Genomic DNA, 17,800 nt, shown 5'->3' on the forward strand with positions numbered 1-17,800 from the left:
GAGACTGCTGTGAAAGCAGGTCAGCCTGACCTAGGAATTCTTTCTGATAAAGAAGAACTAGCAGCAAATGCCACGCGAAACTCGTAAAAATGAATATGTATGAACCTATTGTGAAACTGTATGCATATGTATTTGAGAGGGGGATAAAAAGGGACCTGAAGTTCCCAGAGGTATGCGTGTCTTTTAAGGAGAGTAATCTCCGCATGCATCCAGCGCTGTAATAATAAACATACCGGCATTACAACTTTCACAAAGTTGTGGAGTTTTTGGCTATCTTCACAAAACATTATTCTCTGTTTCTATTTCAATGTTATTAATAATTGGAACCTTAAAAGGTTCCCCTTTTGCCCCGATTACCATCATAGTATCATCGCTTATAGAGCATCCCAGTGGTAATCGCTGTACAGTGGTCCATTTGGCTCTAGAATCTACTAAAAATACTACCTCTTGCTTGTGGAGTCCCAGTCTCAATTTATCAAGGGCTTCTTGGATGTCCCGAACCCCAAATTAAAAAGCCCCTGACACCTCTAGTCTTCCTGAAACATTTTCTCATTCTTGACTTTCTTCCGACAATTGCTTTGAATGTGGCCCTTTTGTTTACAGTAAAAGCACTCAATATCCTTCTTCTGATTGTTTGAGTCTTTACCTTGGGAAGAGTTCTGCTTCCTCGGGGCCGCTGACTTTGCTGACTCCCAGACCTGTTCTTGTTTCTGTGCTTCCCTTACTGTGGCCACTAGCACTTTTGCCTGGATTTTCTGTTTTTCTTCATCCCTTCTCATGTAGACTTTCCAGGACTCCCGAAGCAAATCCTGCAATTCTCTATCTTGCCATCCCTCTATCTTTTCTAGTTTCTTCCTTATATCTTCCCACAATTTCGCCACAAATTGAGTTTTCAACAGGACCTCCTCGACTGGGGACTCAGGGTCTGTTCCCAAATACATTTGGAGGCTCTTTCTCAGCCTTTCCAGCCATTCAGTGGGTGTCTCATCCTTTCCCTGGCACTCTCCAAGTACTTTACTCATGTTTTGCCCTTTCGGCACTGCCTCCCATATACCTTGTATTACCATGTTTCTGAGATTTATCATCCTCTGTCTGCCTTCCTCCATCTGGGCCCTCCAAGACAGTTTCTAGTCCAACCACCTCTGGTCTCCTCACTCCCCTTGTGGGTTCCTATGTTCCCAGTCCCCGATCGAGGCTTGCCTGATCATTTGTCTTTCCTCGTTGTTAAACAACAACCTTAATATTGCATTAAGGTGATCATAGGTGTAAATGCTGGTTCCTAGGAACTCATCTAGTCTTTCTGCAACCCCCAACGGATCATCCATCAACTTCCCCATCTCCTTTTTGAAAGCCCTGACGTCCCCAGTATTGATCAGCACATTCACAAAGCTGATAATTCCTAGAGCAGTCAGCACTTCCCATAAGGGGAAGAGGTTGGGCTTTTCTTCCTTGTCCTCACTATCATCAGTGTTTACCTTCCTAGTTTTTTGTCGTGTTCGATGGGCTGGGGGAGAGCTGGCTCCTCCCATGGGGAGGATTCACTTCTCTTCCAATTTGGGTGGTGATGGGGGCTGGGGCCACTCCTATGGAAGCTAAGGTGTTGAAGCCTGTTCTTGTGGGAGCGGAGGCACTGAAGCTTGCTCCTGTGGGAGCGAGGCTTCTGGAGGCGACACGGACACCGGAGGTACCTGGGCTTGTGAAGGTCCCGCAGCTGTGGGCACAGGGACTTGGGCTTGCACAGGCTGGGGCGGAGGGACCAGATAGGGAGGCAGGAGGTTATCCAGCGGCTTCCATTCCTGGCCCCGAGTTGCTGCGCACCTGTGGGCTCTTATCGTGAATAATCCCAAACAAGAATTTCTGATATTACAGCATATTCTAATTCTTCCAAGTCTTGTGGGTGCTGGTCAGCGACATGGTTGTATAAAGTTTGGCACGTCCAGGTCTCGAACATGCCAAAAACAGTCTAGACCACATACCTCCCGATCTCTTTCCCTCCCCATTTCTCGATGCAAAAATGGATCATTCTCTCCTTGGATTTTCCCTCCCTCCTAGGGTTGTCCTCCCAATGTTCTAACATCCATCCCAATGGACTATCCCTTGGGATTTCAGGTTGAACCTTTTCTGGAGCTTTCGAAGGCTTTTCCTGGAGTTTTCTCTGAGCCTTGCTCTTTCTCTGTCCCATCTTTGAAAACGACTTTTCCTGACCTTTCTTACCTTGAGTTTGTTTCGGCTGGAATTCTCAAAGAGAATCCCAGGTCTCTATCTGGTACCGGTTTCTTTGACGTCTGCTTAAAAACATACCAGCTTACTTAGCCTCACGGAGAACCCTTCTGTGGACTTTTTGGCTGGCAATGAGCTCTCTTACCTGAACTCCAGACCAGAAGGTTTACCAGCTCCCAAACCCTTTGGGAACGTCCCTTCCCTTCTGATCCAAACCCTTGATCGAACCCCTGAACTCCCCCCCGAGTTTCAGGCTTCACGTGTGTAATGAGCCAAGGAGTCCGCTTCCCCTGCGACTGACCGCTTCACGAGAGAGTGGAACTGTGATCTTGGGGTCCACACTCACTTTGTGATAGAATCACGTCTCACACACACGCTCGATCACACACCACTCAACCACACGGTACTTACGGTTCCTTTTCCCGTGTCATGTATCTTTTTGTTACTCCAAGTGATTATTGTTGCGTTGTTTTGAGAAGGATGGGTAAGATCCAGGGGATATCCACTGAGGTACTCATAGCAAAATTAATTTGTCGTAGGCAAATTTTGGTTGTGGGGTTCCTTAGCTGAAGTTCTGCCATTGTCATAATTTTAAAAGTTAAAAGCCATCTATTCTGGGTGTTAGATTTTTCTTTCAGGGATAAATGGGTTGCACTATTATTCTTGTTAAAATTCTTCTTACACTAGATGTCCATAAAAGCTTACTTGGGGGGGTAAAAGGGGTTGGGGTGAGGGTACACCCCCCTCTTTAAGTCTTAAATAAATCATATAACAGTACAGTAACCTTATGATATTCAACTACCTAAAACAAGAGACATTACAGAGTCATGTATCCATAGCAAAAAGTAAATACCTCATAGAAATCTGGGACTCTTAAAATATCGCTTCATATAAGGACTCTATTTATTTAGAAATTGCTTTATATGTTAAGTTTGTTTTTTCTCACAGTTCTCAGGTTAATTATTTCAAAGTTATAAATTCAGTTTAGAGATAAGATTTAACTTGCAATTTTGTTTACAAATTAATTTTCTTGTTTACGAACTGGTTTCCTGTTTACAGATTGCTTTTCTAGTAGTTAGACTTTTCTTTAACAGTTTTAAGACTTAAGTGGTTTATATATTTTTTAGAAATAAGTTGTAACTTGTAACCTAAACTATTGGAATATTGCCAATATAGCCATTTGGGACGTGCCTGAGCTTGTCTGGCCTTGCTGCTGAACCAAATAGCGGCAACTGTGGTGTTTCACCCCAGAGACACTTTTGGCTAGCTCTGTGTTGCGGCTGGACACTTGGAGACAAGTCCAGGCATGTTGGGGCTCTGGTGGTAGCGGGATGGAGATTCCTCTCATGAGAGGGTCCGCTCCTCAGGTTTACCTCTGGCGGAAAAGCTTTAAGGCGATGGTGAAGGAAAGGAGTCAGTTCTGATGGAGAGTTTTGATCCAGAGCTTTCTTCTTTCCCATGGGCCTCTGAATCCAACAAGAGCTCCAATAGAACTCTCCAAGCTCCAATAGAACTCTCCAAGCTCCAATGGAACTCTCCCAACCACGTGGTTGCTCGCCTTTTTAACCTGGGGGGAGAGGGGCAGGGAAAGGATGGGAAGCCACCAACCAGGTACATGGGAGGAGGTCTTAAGGGACAAAGGACGCCTGGATGGCCCAATGCCCCCTGCCCCCCCCCCCCCCCAGGGGTAGAGGACATCCTTTGAATCTGCCAATCACTCGACACCCTTCTGGAATTCCAGGATTGACAAACAGTGCTTGGCAGGGGTCAGGAAAGGGAAAGGAGAGGTGATTGACACACCTGGGAGGGAATCTTCATGGGAGGGACCCGGGTTTCTAAGGTAAACCCTGAAATCACACTGCAACACTAAACACCAAGAAATTCTTGCCTGCAGACTCTAAACCAATATACTGCACCTTCACTATATATAAGTAATGCAAATTAAAACCATGCTGGTTTTCTGTCACCCTGTTTGCTAGGAATTCCTGCAAATAGATGACAGAGAACAAACCACGATTTTTAGTAAAGACAAAACGGTGAGATGTTGCATTAGTATTAATCAAGTTATAATAAGCAGCTCAGCTCCATGGAGCAGCCTCTGGGCTGACTGACTGAAGCTCACAACCAATGGGAGCTCTCCTAAGATGCAGACATTGTATTGGTTTAGAGTCTGGGAGCACAGAGAGAGACCAATGAGCTGTCTCGACCCGAGAGTTTTGCATTGCTTATAAAAGTAAGCTCCGAACAATAAAGCACCCTGTTTGCTGATGACCAAGGGAGTTCTGTCATGTGTTACGTCTCAGACATGCAAACATCATGGATTCTACTGTAATAGAATGTGACTGGAAGAAGTCCCTGTATAGATTTAAATCCAACCTGTCCCTGCCTCATCTGAGGACCTATTTTACCTCTGGCCTGGCCGAGGCTGAAGGTCTGATTCATTTGGCAGCTACAAGCTAGGTGCAAATAGTGAAAAAAGCTGAAAAAAGAAAAGCTGCTGCTGCCACTTCTGTCTTTCTGTCCCCAGTATGGCTGGTTAAAAGCAGCTAAGTAAATAAAGTCCATTGCGAGCCATGCTGTCTCGGTCCCTCTGTGAGCCTCTCAGGAACCCTTGGCCAGTCCCAAGTCAGCAGACACCGGGGGGCCAGCCCTGACACGGCTGACAGTGGGGAGACACTCTCCCATGCCCCGAGGGTACTGAGGGCACCTAGGCTAGTCGCCTTTGCAGCAGAAGAGACACTAGAGACATTGGTAGAAGATAAAGGTCCGACTTTTAGCAGGGGTTAATCCAAGGTTTTATTCTAGGAGTCCTGAAGGAGCTCCTGCACCTTAGGGGGCCTCCTGCTGAGAGCCCCGGGAGATGTGCCAAGGTTGCATTTAACGGGCGGTGGGAACCGAAAGTAGATAACATTTTACTAACCAATAAGTGACCCTAAGGGATGGATACTGGGGGATAGACATTTAGGAAAGCGTATGAGACAAGGCTTGGGGGGCTGACCCCTGGCCTCTGGCTAATCACTCGAGGACCTGGACCGAAGCTTCTAGATGGAGGGGATGGGATGCTGAGTGATTGACAGAGAGCCAGGGTGGGGGTTTGGGGATGGTCTCATCCAGGGAGAGGGATAACACAGGTAAAGGGAGGGGGGTACAGTCTGGGATAAACCATTTGGGAGAAATATGGGGATACAAAACAAAACTACTTCAAAGTATTACAAAGTATAAAAACGCACTACAACACCATGTGTGGAAGTCCATCCGGAAATCCTTCCGTTTTTGCCTCACAATTGTCATGAGAAAAGGACCACCAAAGGGTTAAAAACTATTGAGCCAGTTGGGAAAGAAAGTCTCATGCGTATTTAGTGTGTTTACGGATGGTGTCTGCAGAACATGCCATGCTGAACTCGAAGGGGGCATGCTGCCCTGTTCTGAACAATGGAACTGGACTTTCTTCCAAACTTCAGGCCTGGCTGGACTGAGCTCTGGGGTGGCTCCCCCCCCTCCAAGAGAAGACCCCTCTTGCCTGTCTTCAACCACCGTGACGGACCAACAGAGATGCGAATCCCCTCATCAAAGAACCAAGAACCCCTCTGGCACCCTACCGGCACCCTATTGGCACCCCCATGGCACCCCTCTGGCAACCTCCTTCCAGAGACTGGGACTGTACCCCCTCCCAACTCAGGGAAGGGGGAGAACTTGCCCAGTGTAAACGTACCTGGGAGCATTCGGCCATGAAAACAATGGAATAATCCATCCTTTTCCCCTCCATGGAAACCTAATTTCGGCCACCCTTCCCCCAACCAAGAACAGTATATCTGGGGTTCGGTTCGACTGCCTCTCTGAGAATCTCCCCAAGACGTGTACCAGCGAGCATCGGCGGCAGGACCCCGAAGGCATCACGTCTTGGTAGCTATACCCCATTCCCTAACTTTCTTTCCTCCCTTTTTCCCTTGTCCTACCCTTCTCTTCCCCAGATCCCCTAACCAAACGCATATTTAGCTGTGGTTACCATCAATAAATTGCATCTTGTTGATTTGTTACTGCAAAACCCCTGTGCCTATGTTGGTTATTTTTGCACCCAAAAACCATTCGTCACCCATTCATTTCGGGCGGACCTTCACACCATGCCAAGACAACTGTGGCTGTTCCCGAACCAGATGGTGTCAGGGTGGCTCCTAGCACTGGTCCTGGCCTCATGGGTGGACGCGGTGCCAGGATGGCCCCCAGCAGCATGGCCTGGCGGACGCACCAACACAGGATACAGCTGCTTGCTCCCACAAGAGGCCCTGGCCAGCCCCTTCAGGGAGGGGGACCCAGCTGCCCCCTCCCCCCACTCCTCTGTGGATGCGACAGTCTGGTCAGAGAGCGAGAAAACAAGTTTTTTCACAGCGGACTTGTGAGACTTTTAGGGAGTCGTTGAGAAATGATAATAACTTGCTATAATAAACAACCTGCAGGTGGCGTTTTCCTATTCTCTGTTTCTCTGTTCTTCTCAAGGATTGTTTGTGAGAAAGGTGTTTTTGTTAATTAGCCAATCAAGTGGAATGTATCTGAACTGTTTATAAAATAGAAGAGTTTTCGCATTAAAGCTGCTGTTGTGCAAACCACCCTTCTTGGAGTCCGTGCTGCTTTCTTACTCAACAGTGAACCTCCTCTGTAGAGAGCAGGGAACAAAGGAGCCTCCTACACTTTCTTTTTTCTTAAATATGTTATCATAGAGGCGCTACTAGCTTTTCTAATTGGCTTAGCAGTAGCCTATCTTCAGAACTAGCCAGAGATTGTTTTTGTCAGGCATGGAGGAAGCTACTAGAAGCTCCTCACAGAGAATCACTTTCGTGACTGCCTTTTCCCCTCTTCACCAAAAGTCAGTTATTGCAAAACCAGCACAATCCCCCCGCTAACTTGTGAGCAGACTTCTGCCCCATCATATATTTCAGGCCATGTATTTCAGGCCATGCCTCCAGCAGAGCCATTTTTGCTAGGAAAGTGGCCACATGGTCCAGTGTTCAGTGCTGGGCCATCTATAAATGTGGAGAATCACCATTACAGCCTCCCCAGTTTCTGACTTTTTCCTTAGCCATGGAATGGTTGTTCCCAGATCCTGCTGACTATACCAAATGTGTAAGTCAACACAGAGAGGCAGCTGGAACAACCACAAAACCACAGCTGAAATGCAAAGAGTAAATTTCATTCATGACATTGCTAGCCAGAGGATCCTGAAGCAACACTCGGGTTGAGATACACAAGCAGGAACGCAGGCACCGTTAGGCTCAGTCCATACTAGTGGGTGGCGGGACTACTGTTTGCACCATTTTATCAAGGGCCAGCGCACACATAGTTTAGCACCATGCTGTGATGTCCTCTGTGCTCTTTATGATCTCTGAGCTTGGATCTTCTCTATCCCAAAACAGGGAGCTCAGGCATGAGCATGAGAGTGCCTCCAAGTCTCTCTAAACACCTACATTATCTCTACACAGAAATTCTACTTCTCAAACAGACAGGGGATAAACAATAGTAGGCATAATATATGGGATTTCCTACACTGATATTCTCCAGGCCTTGACATTCTCAGCTGCAAGGTCACTTGAGTGAATCTACCATCCTCCTCACTATTCTTCTGCTTTTAACCCTTTTCTCCCAATCGTGAACATGAAGATTGACTTTGTTAAACTCTTATGAGAATATATATATATAAATAAATATGTGCAATTGGAATGAAATCAACTTTTTTTTTTTTCTGGTACAGTTTTTACTACACTGCATCCCACACCTTCCTTTCAGCAAAATACATAAGGTTGGTCAATCAAGGGCAATTTTTGAGCCATCTTGAGCAGGCCGTAAATATAGACAAGCAGATTAATTGTTAAAACCTCCTAGCCTGCTGGGCAGAATAGCACAGCATTGAAATATTGGCTGGATAGACAAGGAAGCAACCCTACAGGTGATTTGAGTCTGAGCTGGTGCTAAGCCACTTTTAAGGAAAGCAATTAAAAAATCTGAATTAACAGTGACGTGATTAAGTTATGCTTGAGCTCCCTAGAGTGAGGTTCAGGGGACCGTAATACATTTTAACACCTGCTAAAAGATTGTCCCTTCACATGCTTTTTTCAGAAAAGAATTTTACTTTTCTCTGAAAATACTGGCATTGTACACATAAAGACATTTTCATAAAAAAACTATTTGTTTTTTTCCTTCAGTCTTCTAGTGCCTTGCCATCAAATAAATAATGATGGAGACCGAATGGTTGATTTATCCCATCAGAGAACCGTAAGTGCTACCAGACATGCATGTGTGTGAGCTCTGTTATAAATTCAGACTTCCCAGGTTTGCCATGACAAGGATGCATATGCTCAGGAACAGTCTTAGGCTGAGCTCTGCAGGAAGAAGACCTGTGTGTGTTCATTGCCATAGCATAAAGGTCTACTCTGGTTTGTATGAGTTCAGACAGGCTGGTCAGGGAAGGAGTGGAGCAGTGCTCACTTTTTCAACATGCTGAATTTGATTGACAAGCAGGAATGTGGCAGCAGTTTGGCATGTTTAAGCCTTCTTTTAAGATGTCTCTTTCCCTAACAGTGGAGAGGTAGCCAAGTTTCAGGAGTAGGACTTGGTTTTAGCTTTGGAGAGTCCCTTAAAAGAACAGTAATGTTAAAAAATTACTATTTTTGGATGTATTTGTTTTCCAGTTGACTATCTATAGAGCCTTTTTGCAGAAGGCCTGGGTCTTTCCCTATCCAGTCTGTCCAGTAAAGGCACCAGTTACCCCAACAGTCTCGTAAAAAGTGCAGTGACACTTGAAACAAAGGACACTTCTCTTGCCAGGTAATCCTTCACACTGTGAATCAGGGGTGATGGTCTGTGCTGTTTCCCTCTGATTTTTCAATTCATCAGTTTCAAACTTGATGTTTAGATCAGGAATCTTACTTGTCCAGCTTATTTTACATCCCTTGGGCAGCTTTGGAGGATACAAGAACTGAGCACAAAACTCTAAGTCAAGATTATCTCAGCAAAGGAAGTCTCTGAAACCTGAGAAGTGTCTTGGCCAGGGTTAAATCCCTCTTTTTTTGACCATGTTTTTGTGGTCAGTGGCTGCAGGATGCTGCCACTTAGGCTGTTTGAGGTAACACAAGCAGCATTCATACTGCTTAGGCAAGGACTGGGGAACTATAACTGGTCTTTCAGTCTCAGCTCCTCATTCTTTCTCTAATCTGGCCTCAGTTAATTTCCTTAAAGATTTCCTTTGCAACTTTAAACCATTTGAAAAAAGGAGGAGACTCGATTACTGCTGAGTATGTCTTGGGGACATGCATTTTCAGGGACTGAATACAGTTTCTCTCAAAGGCAATTTGACAAACCAAGAGTGAAGCATCTAATGATTTCCAACCCCATGGTTATATTCACTGGAATTTCAGGTCTTGTTCACTTACTCTTACTCAGATTGCTGGACCCTTTTCCCTTCCAGATGAAATCGTTAGTTGAGCAAAGCAAATACCCTTAGTGACTTATTTTATTTTCATCCTATCATAATATCAGAACAAAACAAAGTCATTTGTGTAAAGTGTGGAGAAAATAATAATAATCCTGAGTTTCAGAAGACCTGACTCCTGAGAATTCCCATGGAATCTCTCTTCACCAGCTTCTTCTATGTCATCAATGATATGACTTTGGAGCGGTATGTAAAAGAGTCAAAAACCAGAGACATGGAACTAAAAATTAGCAATATCAGTATCCTGGTTTAGAATGAGAGGAAATTCAGAGAAGTGATACAAAGCTTTTTGTGTAACTGACAGTCTGTTGAACGACTGGGAAGCTAAAGACGCCTCTGTGAAACATGACGGAGCGAAGGGAGACAAGCACATCCGATGATGATCAACAAGTCTCAGATTTATTGATCCGGCTTACATGCTTTTATAATAGCGTTAATCAAGCTCATACATATTGCAAAAGCTAAGCTCATCATTGGCTATAGATCAAATGTCAGCTCCTCCTTTGTGGCTACATTCTCAGGATGCTTGTGGTTTTCTGTTGAGACTAGTTCCTGTTTTTACATCGTGTTGTTTTTGTCTTACAGTTACCTGCTCAAGGGCACAGTGTCCTTGCCTTGTAATCAGAAGGCTGAGAACTTACTGCTTACAGCTGCATTTTTACTTCTTAACCAGCTGTATATGATCATAGCCTTTCCCTTCAAGCCACGTCTGCACAAAACCCTCCACAGAAACACACATGTTAAAGACGAAAAACCCCGAGAACTCTTTCTTTCCTTTCCAGTCTGTGAACAAGTAGCAGGCCCCAACCCCAGTCCCCAGTCCTGGCCAGGCTGGGCCAGGCAGTCCTGCCACGGGCCAAGCCCCTTTCCCGCTCCCCGGGCCGCCCGCCGGACCCCACCCCCCCACCCCCCCCACCCCCCCCCCATCGGCCATGTTCTGGCCAGGCTGAGCTCCAACAGCTGCTGGGCAGGAAGGCGAGGGAGGCTGCAGGACCTGGGCCAGAGCAGGTCTAGCTGCAGCTGTAAAAATCTTATCATCAATTCCCCTCCACCCAGCGTGGCTGAAACCAAAATCCTCTATAACCCATACAAAAAACCAAAAACCAACTATGAGACTGATCCTAACACAACCCAGGCACAGCTCCCCACCAGAAGTTACCAACAAATCAAATAAACCTCAAACATAATATTAACCCTTTCAGTACTTCAATCCTCCCTCGAGTGAGAGAAAAGAACATGATGCAAACATGTAAAAAAACATTAAAACATCAAAGTCAATGTGAAAAGTGCATATTATATGGCTCTACACAGATATTTACTATATGTATTATGTTGTATTGATTAGTAGTGCCGTATTAACATTTTAATAGTATGGTAAATGTAGTTTTGTAGTTAAAATTGAGCTTTTGGAGTTAAAATAGAAACTATGTATGTGGGATACTTTTTTAAAGAGAAGAATGAGGTACTGGCACTGAGACAGCAGCCCCAGGACACCTAAATCTTTCAGAGAAAAAGAATTTATTGCTCCCTTATTAGAAGAAACTAACTTCTTCCTGCCTCGCTCAGTCCTGAAGACGCCATCAGGATTCAGAGGAAGAAGTTGATACGGACCAGACAAACTCCGGTGTTTGAATGGTAGTTATGCATCATGTCTGAGATGTATGAATATGCAACAGGCTATTGTTTTTAAGGGTTAATCCTCTGTTAATGTGTGTCCTTTTTTGCGCTTATTTTGCCCAGAAAGAGGTACCCGGACTGTCCGTAACTCTTTGTTTTTGTCTCATATTGTCCTAATCCCAATTGTTCAAATTTTTATTACTCTAATGATATTACAATTTTTAAAACCATTTTATTACTATTAAACTTTTAAAATTCTAAAAACAAGTGATTTGCTTTTTTCACAGGACTGAATAAGGAGAAAGAGCAGCGCTGGAAGCGAGGAACTAAACCATCACATGGTCATGCACAAAAGGGCTGCTCTGCCTTTTATACCCCCTGGTGTTCCATCAGGTAACCCTAACCCCTCACAAAGTCTGCCAGTCAACTTTTCTTCGCTGTCTGTTGGTGGAGGCTACTTTCTTGCAACTTGATTGGAGGTCAGGTGTTGACATGTCACGCCTCCTAGTAACAAGCCTGCCCTCCTCCCAAATGTCCTGACTGCCAAGGCCATTTGGTGGCAACCATACAAGGGGGAGGGGAAAGGGGACTACGGGGAGAACAAATCACAATAACATAATTATACATCAATAAAACTTCTCTTAAAATACACATAATATTCATCCCTTAATTGCAAAAGCCAACCATCACATTACCCATCTATAACACTCCTGCATTGGGACTACTGGACTTATAAACCTTTTGAACTGTTTGTTTTGCCTTAGGGCAGTAGTTGCAACAGTTCTCCTAATCCAGGAAGCAAGAAAATTACCTCTGAGAAAGCAATTGACTGTTTTTGTGCCCCATACAGTTACAGTGGTGCTGGAACAAAAAGGAGGACATCTTTATCACCAAGATGATGTTAATATACCAGGCAATATTCTTAGAACAAGATGATGTGGAGTTAAAAGTAACTGCTTTTCTGAATCCAGCAGTGTTCTTAACAGCAGACCCAGGAAAAAGGGGAACTGGTCCATTATAGTAGGAGTCCTAGTAAAATATATGTATTGCATAAGTGGACTTTCCCCGATCCTAGTTGCTCTAAATGGGCTGCAGCTGTGATGTCCTTAATTGGGTGGCAGCTGTGGCTAATGAAGATAACTGGGATAAAAGGGGGTGGGTTGGCTGGTCAGGGAGAGTCTTGGAGGAGCCCTGATGAAGAAGCAGGAGCAACACTACTGTGAAGAGATGCTTGTGAGAAAACCACTCAGAAGGTATGGGACTCTAGAAATATGATAACAACAATATGAATACAACAGTCCATGATTGTTTGCAGACCACTGAACAGGTGTACTCCAGTCTAGATGACCTACAGGACACTCCTCTAGAAGAAGCTCACTTTCAAGGGGTATGCAGAAAAGTATCCTTAATATCCAAAACAGTGAACCACTCATCAGTTTCCTTAATTGTAGTTAAAAGTGTATAAGGATTTGCTACCATGGGGTGTATATCTTGCACTATTTTATTAATAGCACTGAGATCTTGCCCTGGCCTATATTCATTAGTATGTGGCTTCTTTACCGGTAGGATAGGAGTATTATATTCTGACTCAGATTTCCTTGGTAACCCATGTTGCACAAATTTAGCAATTAATTCTTCTAACCCTTTTCTAGCTTCTAATTTCAAAGGATATTGTTTCTGCCTTACAAATCTGGCATTAGGTTTCAACTGTGTTCTTACTGGTTCTGCTGCTTTTGATTTCCCCATAATTCTGCCATCTCACACCAATGGAGTGATGGTGTTTTCCAGCTTCTCTGGGATTCCCTCTGTTGCATTTGGTTGCTGCAACAACATAAAAACCTGCATCTCCAGAGCTTTACTTTCACAAATACATACTTGTATTTGTCCATTTTCAAATATTGTTGTTGCATTTAATCTACTTAAAATATCTCCCCCTAAGAAAAGCATTAGGCATTCAGACATATATAGAAATTGATGTGTTAACCACTGCTTACCTATCTTGAATTTTAAAGATTGGAAAAATGGTAGATTTTCACTCTCCCCAATGGTACCAACAACATTTACAGTATCTTGGCTAAAAGCTCCCTTACATATATTTAGAACAGAATGATTTGTCCCTGCATCCACCAGAAAATCCACCTGTTCGTTCTCCAGCATCAGGGTAACCAGGGGTTCAGCTGGGGATGATTCCCCCCAGTCTCTTCAAGCTTTATCTAATATTAAAAACCTTGCAACCTGATCAGGGGTGTGCCTATTTCTTCATGGGTAGTCACACTTCAAATCACAGAATTTCTAGGTTGGAGGAGACCTTTAAGATCATCGATTCCAACCCATGTTCTAATACCTCAACTAGATCATGGCACCAAGTGCCACATCCAGTCTTGTTTTAAACACATCGAGGGATGGTGACTCTACCACCTCCCTGGGTAGATGATTCCAGTATTTGACCACTCTTTCTGTGAAAAACTTCCTCCTTAATTCTAGCCTGTATCTCCCTTGGCGCTACTTGAGACTGTGTCCTCTTGTTCTATCTGTTGTTGCCCGGAGAAAGAGACCGACCCCCAGCTCACTACAGTCACCCTTCAGGAAGTTGAAGAGAGTGATAAGGTCACCTCTGAGTCTCCTTTTCTCCAGGCTGAATAACCCCAGCTCCCTCAGTCGTTCTTCATATGGCTTGTGTTCCAAGTCCCTCACCAGCCTCGTTGCTCTCCTTTGGACTCGGGCAAGCATCCCAACGTCCCTTCTAAACTGAGGGGCCCAGAACTGGACGCAATACTCAAGGTGTGGCCTCACCAGTGCCAAGTATAGGGAAAGAATGACCTCCCTGCTCCTGCTGGCCACACCATTCCTGATACTGGCCAGGATGCCATTGGCCTTCTTGGCTTCTTGGCCACCTGGGCACACTGCTGGCTCATGTTCAGCCGACTGTCAACCAGCACCCCCAGGTCCCTTTCCACCTGAGCACTGTCCAGCCACACCGTTCCTAGCTTATATCATTGCAGGGGGTTATTGTGGCCAAAGTGCAGGACTCGGCACTCGGACTTATTGAACTTCATCCCATTAGATTCTGCCCATCCATCCAACCGTTCCAAGTCCCTCTGCAAAGCCCTCTGTCCCTCTAACAGATCAACACACGTTCCCAGCTTAGTGTCATCTGCAAATTTGCTAATGAAAGACTCTAAACCCTCATCCATGTCATCAATAAAAATATTAAACAGAACTGACCCCAGCACAGACCCCTGAGGGACACCACTGGTGACTGGCCGCCAGCTGGATGCAGCACCATTCACCATCACTCTCTGGGCCCGGCCATGCAGCCAGTTCCTAACCCAGCAAAGAGTGCTCCTGTCCAAGCCACGGGCTGCCAGCTTGCCTAGGAGTATGCTGTGGGAGACTGTCAAAGGCCTTGCTGAAATCCAAATAAACAACATCTACAGCCTTCCCTGCATCCACTAGGCAGGTTACCTGGTCATAAAAGGTGACCAGGTTGGTTAAACATGACCTACCCCTCCTAAACCCATGCTGACTGGGTCTGATACCCTGGCCATCCTGTAAATTCTGTGTGATGGCACTTAATATAAACTCTTCCATTATTTTGCCAGGTACTGAGGTCAGGCTGACTGGTCTATAATTACCAGGATCCTCCTTTGCATCTTTTTTGTGAATGAGTATCACATTGGTCAGCTTCCAGTCATCCGGAACTTCTTTTTTACATCTTGCACACCGATTTCTGTCTAGAGGCCAACTATGAGAGCCACCCCCCTCTGGCTTCCTTTGATCCTTTATTCTGCATCCTCCCCACCCCCCCACCCCCCCCCGGCCTTCATGCTCATTAAAGCTGCTATGAATTTCCTATCCCTGCTTTCTTTGACATTCTCTCAGTTGTTATATACTATCCAGGCAGTTTCCAAATCTCTGTATGTTCCTAGAATCATCCCACTCCAGTCTCTGAAGTTTCTTTCTAATATCTGGAGATGATTGTCCCACGAATAATGCTGCTAACTGTAATGCATTTCCCTCCCTTTCTGCGTCCAAGTTAGAGTACTTTCTGGCCACATACATGAGTTACTGGTGAAAATCAGAAGTGAATTCATCTTTTCCTTAGACCACTTGATATGACTGACATGTAGCTTTTGGAATAGCATGTTTCATCCCAAATATAACTAATCTTTGATATTGAATCAATAATTCTCTTTGACCCAGGTTTTTAGAATCCCACCAGGGATCTGCAAGAGGGAAATGCCGATCCACCATTCCCTGCTGAACATTCTGAGCATGCACTCTCTCAGCCTCTTCCCTCACTTTTTCTATTACCATAATTCTTTCACACTGAGTTAGCAGTGTATCTAAAACTACCGGTATGTCATTCCTGTCCAGATCCTGAGTCCCGATGATGGTTTCAAAGATTTTAGCCACCTTCTCAGGATCTTCCCTATATGTTCCTGCCAATTCTTTCCAAGATCTAGAAACTGTCACTGAGAAAGGTACTGTAACTGTAATCGGTCATTCTGTCTCTGCTGTCTGCTGGAGAGGGGTTTGGATCACCCCTTTTTCCTCATTCCTTCTCTCTCTTCCTTTACATGTTCTCCCTGCCATCGGACTAAACCCTTCATCGGTTTCCAAACCTGAAATCCTTTCTTCCACTCTTTTGTCAGCTAGACCACTTAAGCCTCCTTCACCTGGAGCTGGAGGAAACTCCTCAGCTGCAGAGCTGCAGCCTCAACTCCTGTCTCACTCTTTCCAGGGGCTACCAACAGTTCAATTTCTTCCTCTGCACAACCATGCTTCATGCATCACTTCCCAGTATTACATTGTTGCGGTGTGTTGCAATGTCCTGTTTTACCTTCTCCCTTCCCCCTCGCCCCTCGCTGAGTGTGCCCTGTCAATCAGGCTAACATACCAGCAAGGCGTCGTGTGATAGGTGTCCCTAGTCCCTTGAGACCCTGCCCCTTCACCTGGTTGGTGGCTCACCTGTCCCCTCCCCTTCCCCTGCCCTGAGCTTAAAATGTTAATGAGACCATGTGGCCTGATTCTGTTGGAAGAATTGTCCCGGTGTAGACCTCTGCACCCATGGAATAAACATCTGGATATAACCTTCCAGCAGAATCCACTCCTTCCTTCTCTTCACCATCGCCAGAAGCTCTCTCCTGAGGTAAACGGAGTCCTGACAAGCCTGGACTTACGTCTTGTGCCCCGCTGCACTCTCCGCCAAGGTATCTCTGGGGTAAAACACCACAGTGCTGCCTTTGGCCCAGCAGCGAGGGTCAGAACTGGCCCAGGCACCATCTAACTGGTTATATTGGGATTCTTATTCCAATATAACATGACAAACAACCATGTCCAGGAGATGTCCGCCTATTGTCCTTCTCCAAAACAAACACCATAGAACCCTTTGGTTCCCTCGCTGTCAAATCACACCTCTTTCTCAAATCCTGATTGTTTCTCAATTCAAAGAACAGATCTACATAAGTGTCATGTGAAAAGGGGGGGGAGAGATTTCCTTGACCCTCAATGTTTGATTTGTCTGTCAGTGCCCTAGGAAAGCCAAGACCCTTGTGCCTGACCAGTCTGTCAGCATCCTATTGTGGGGAGCCTTCACTGAGAAGTCCTGCTGGATTAGAGGGTGCTTTGACAGACTTATTCAGGGAGAAACACCAACAGCGTAAGGGAGACCTCTAAGCAGGTCTTCCCACTTAATGACCCCTCAGTGGGTCTTCCTCTTTATTTGACTATTTGACTATGTTACTGTCGTGGGGTGACAGCCTTCAGCCTTTATCCCAATATCGTGTGTTGTGTCTGGCAGCTGTGCCCTTTCCCCCCGCCCCCGGCCGTCTTGCTGCGGCCGGATGGGGAAGATGGGGGGGGGGGGGTGTGCCCAGGCACTTTTGCTTTTGGCTTTGGCTGCTTGGCTTGACTAGCTGCTTGCTTGCTTGCTTGCTTGCTTTCTGCTTTTTTTTTTGCGCTGTTTTTTTTCCTTTTCTTTTGTTCTCTCTTTCTTACCCTCCCCTGAAGATACTGGACCGGCTCCGGACCTGACCTGAGAGCTCCAGGACACCCGAAGCCTGCGACAGAAGCTCGGCGCCCTCACAACACAGTCTGGTCCCTTTTCTTTTCTTGTGTTGGGGAGTGTTCTTTTTGTTACTTGTAAATAAATAGGTTTTGTTTTCCACTTTGCTCCTCTGAGGAATTCCTTCCCGAACCCGGTGTTGGGGGAGGGGTGGTTGGAGGTTTGTTTTGTTTTGGGGGGCTCCCTTTTGGAGATTTCCCCCTAATTTGTCCTAAACCAGGACAGTTACCCACTGCCAGTGACTGCAAGTGCCCATGAAGGACTCATACTAGCAGTTCATGGAATAACACTTTTTATTAACATTAAATTGTGACAGTTTAAGGTTTGAGGATTGCCAGTGATAGTATCTGACTGAAAAAATGTATTCAAAGTAATACACAGACAAGCTCTAATCCCCAGTAAAAGTATTCACCACA

The 17,800-nt window shown here is 45.3% G+C and overlaps 1 long non-coding RNA gene across 2 annotated transcripts in view; it reads left to right on the forward strand.

The window, feature by feature from the left end:
- The window catches only part of LOC141726951 (uncharacterized), a 42,362-nt gene extending 24,876 nt beyond the window's left edge, over window positions 1–17,486 (forward strand). Inside the window, exons 2-4 of one of the 2 annotated variants that reach the window (XR_012577908.1) lie at window positions 8,415–8,484; window positions 11,605–12,716; window positions 17,330–17,486. This is a non-coding gene — a long non-coding RNA (uncharacterized LOC141726951). Of the gene's footprint in view, window positions 1–8,414; window positions 8,485–11,604; window positions 17,274–17,329 lie in introns of those variants that run through there. The other variant, XR_012577907.1, reaches the window with a different exon arrangement.
- Window positions 17,487–17,800: the final 314 nt, after the last annotated feature.

The sequence above is a fragment of the Zonotrichia albicollis genome, chromosome W (assembly GCF_047830755.1).
Source record: "Zonotrichia albicollis isolate bZonAlb1 chromosome W, bZonAlb1.hap1, whole genome shotgun sequence".
Lineage (NCBI taxonomy): Eukaryota > Metazoa > Chordata > Aves > Passeriformes > Passerellidae > Zonotrichia > Zonotrichia albicollis.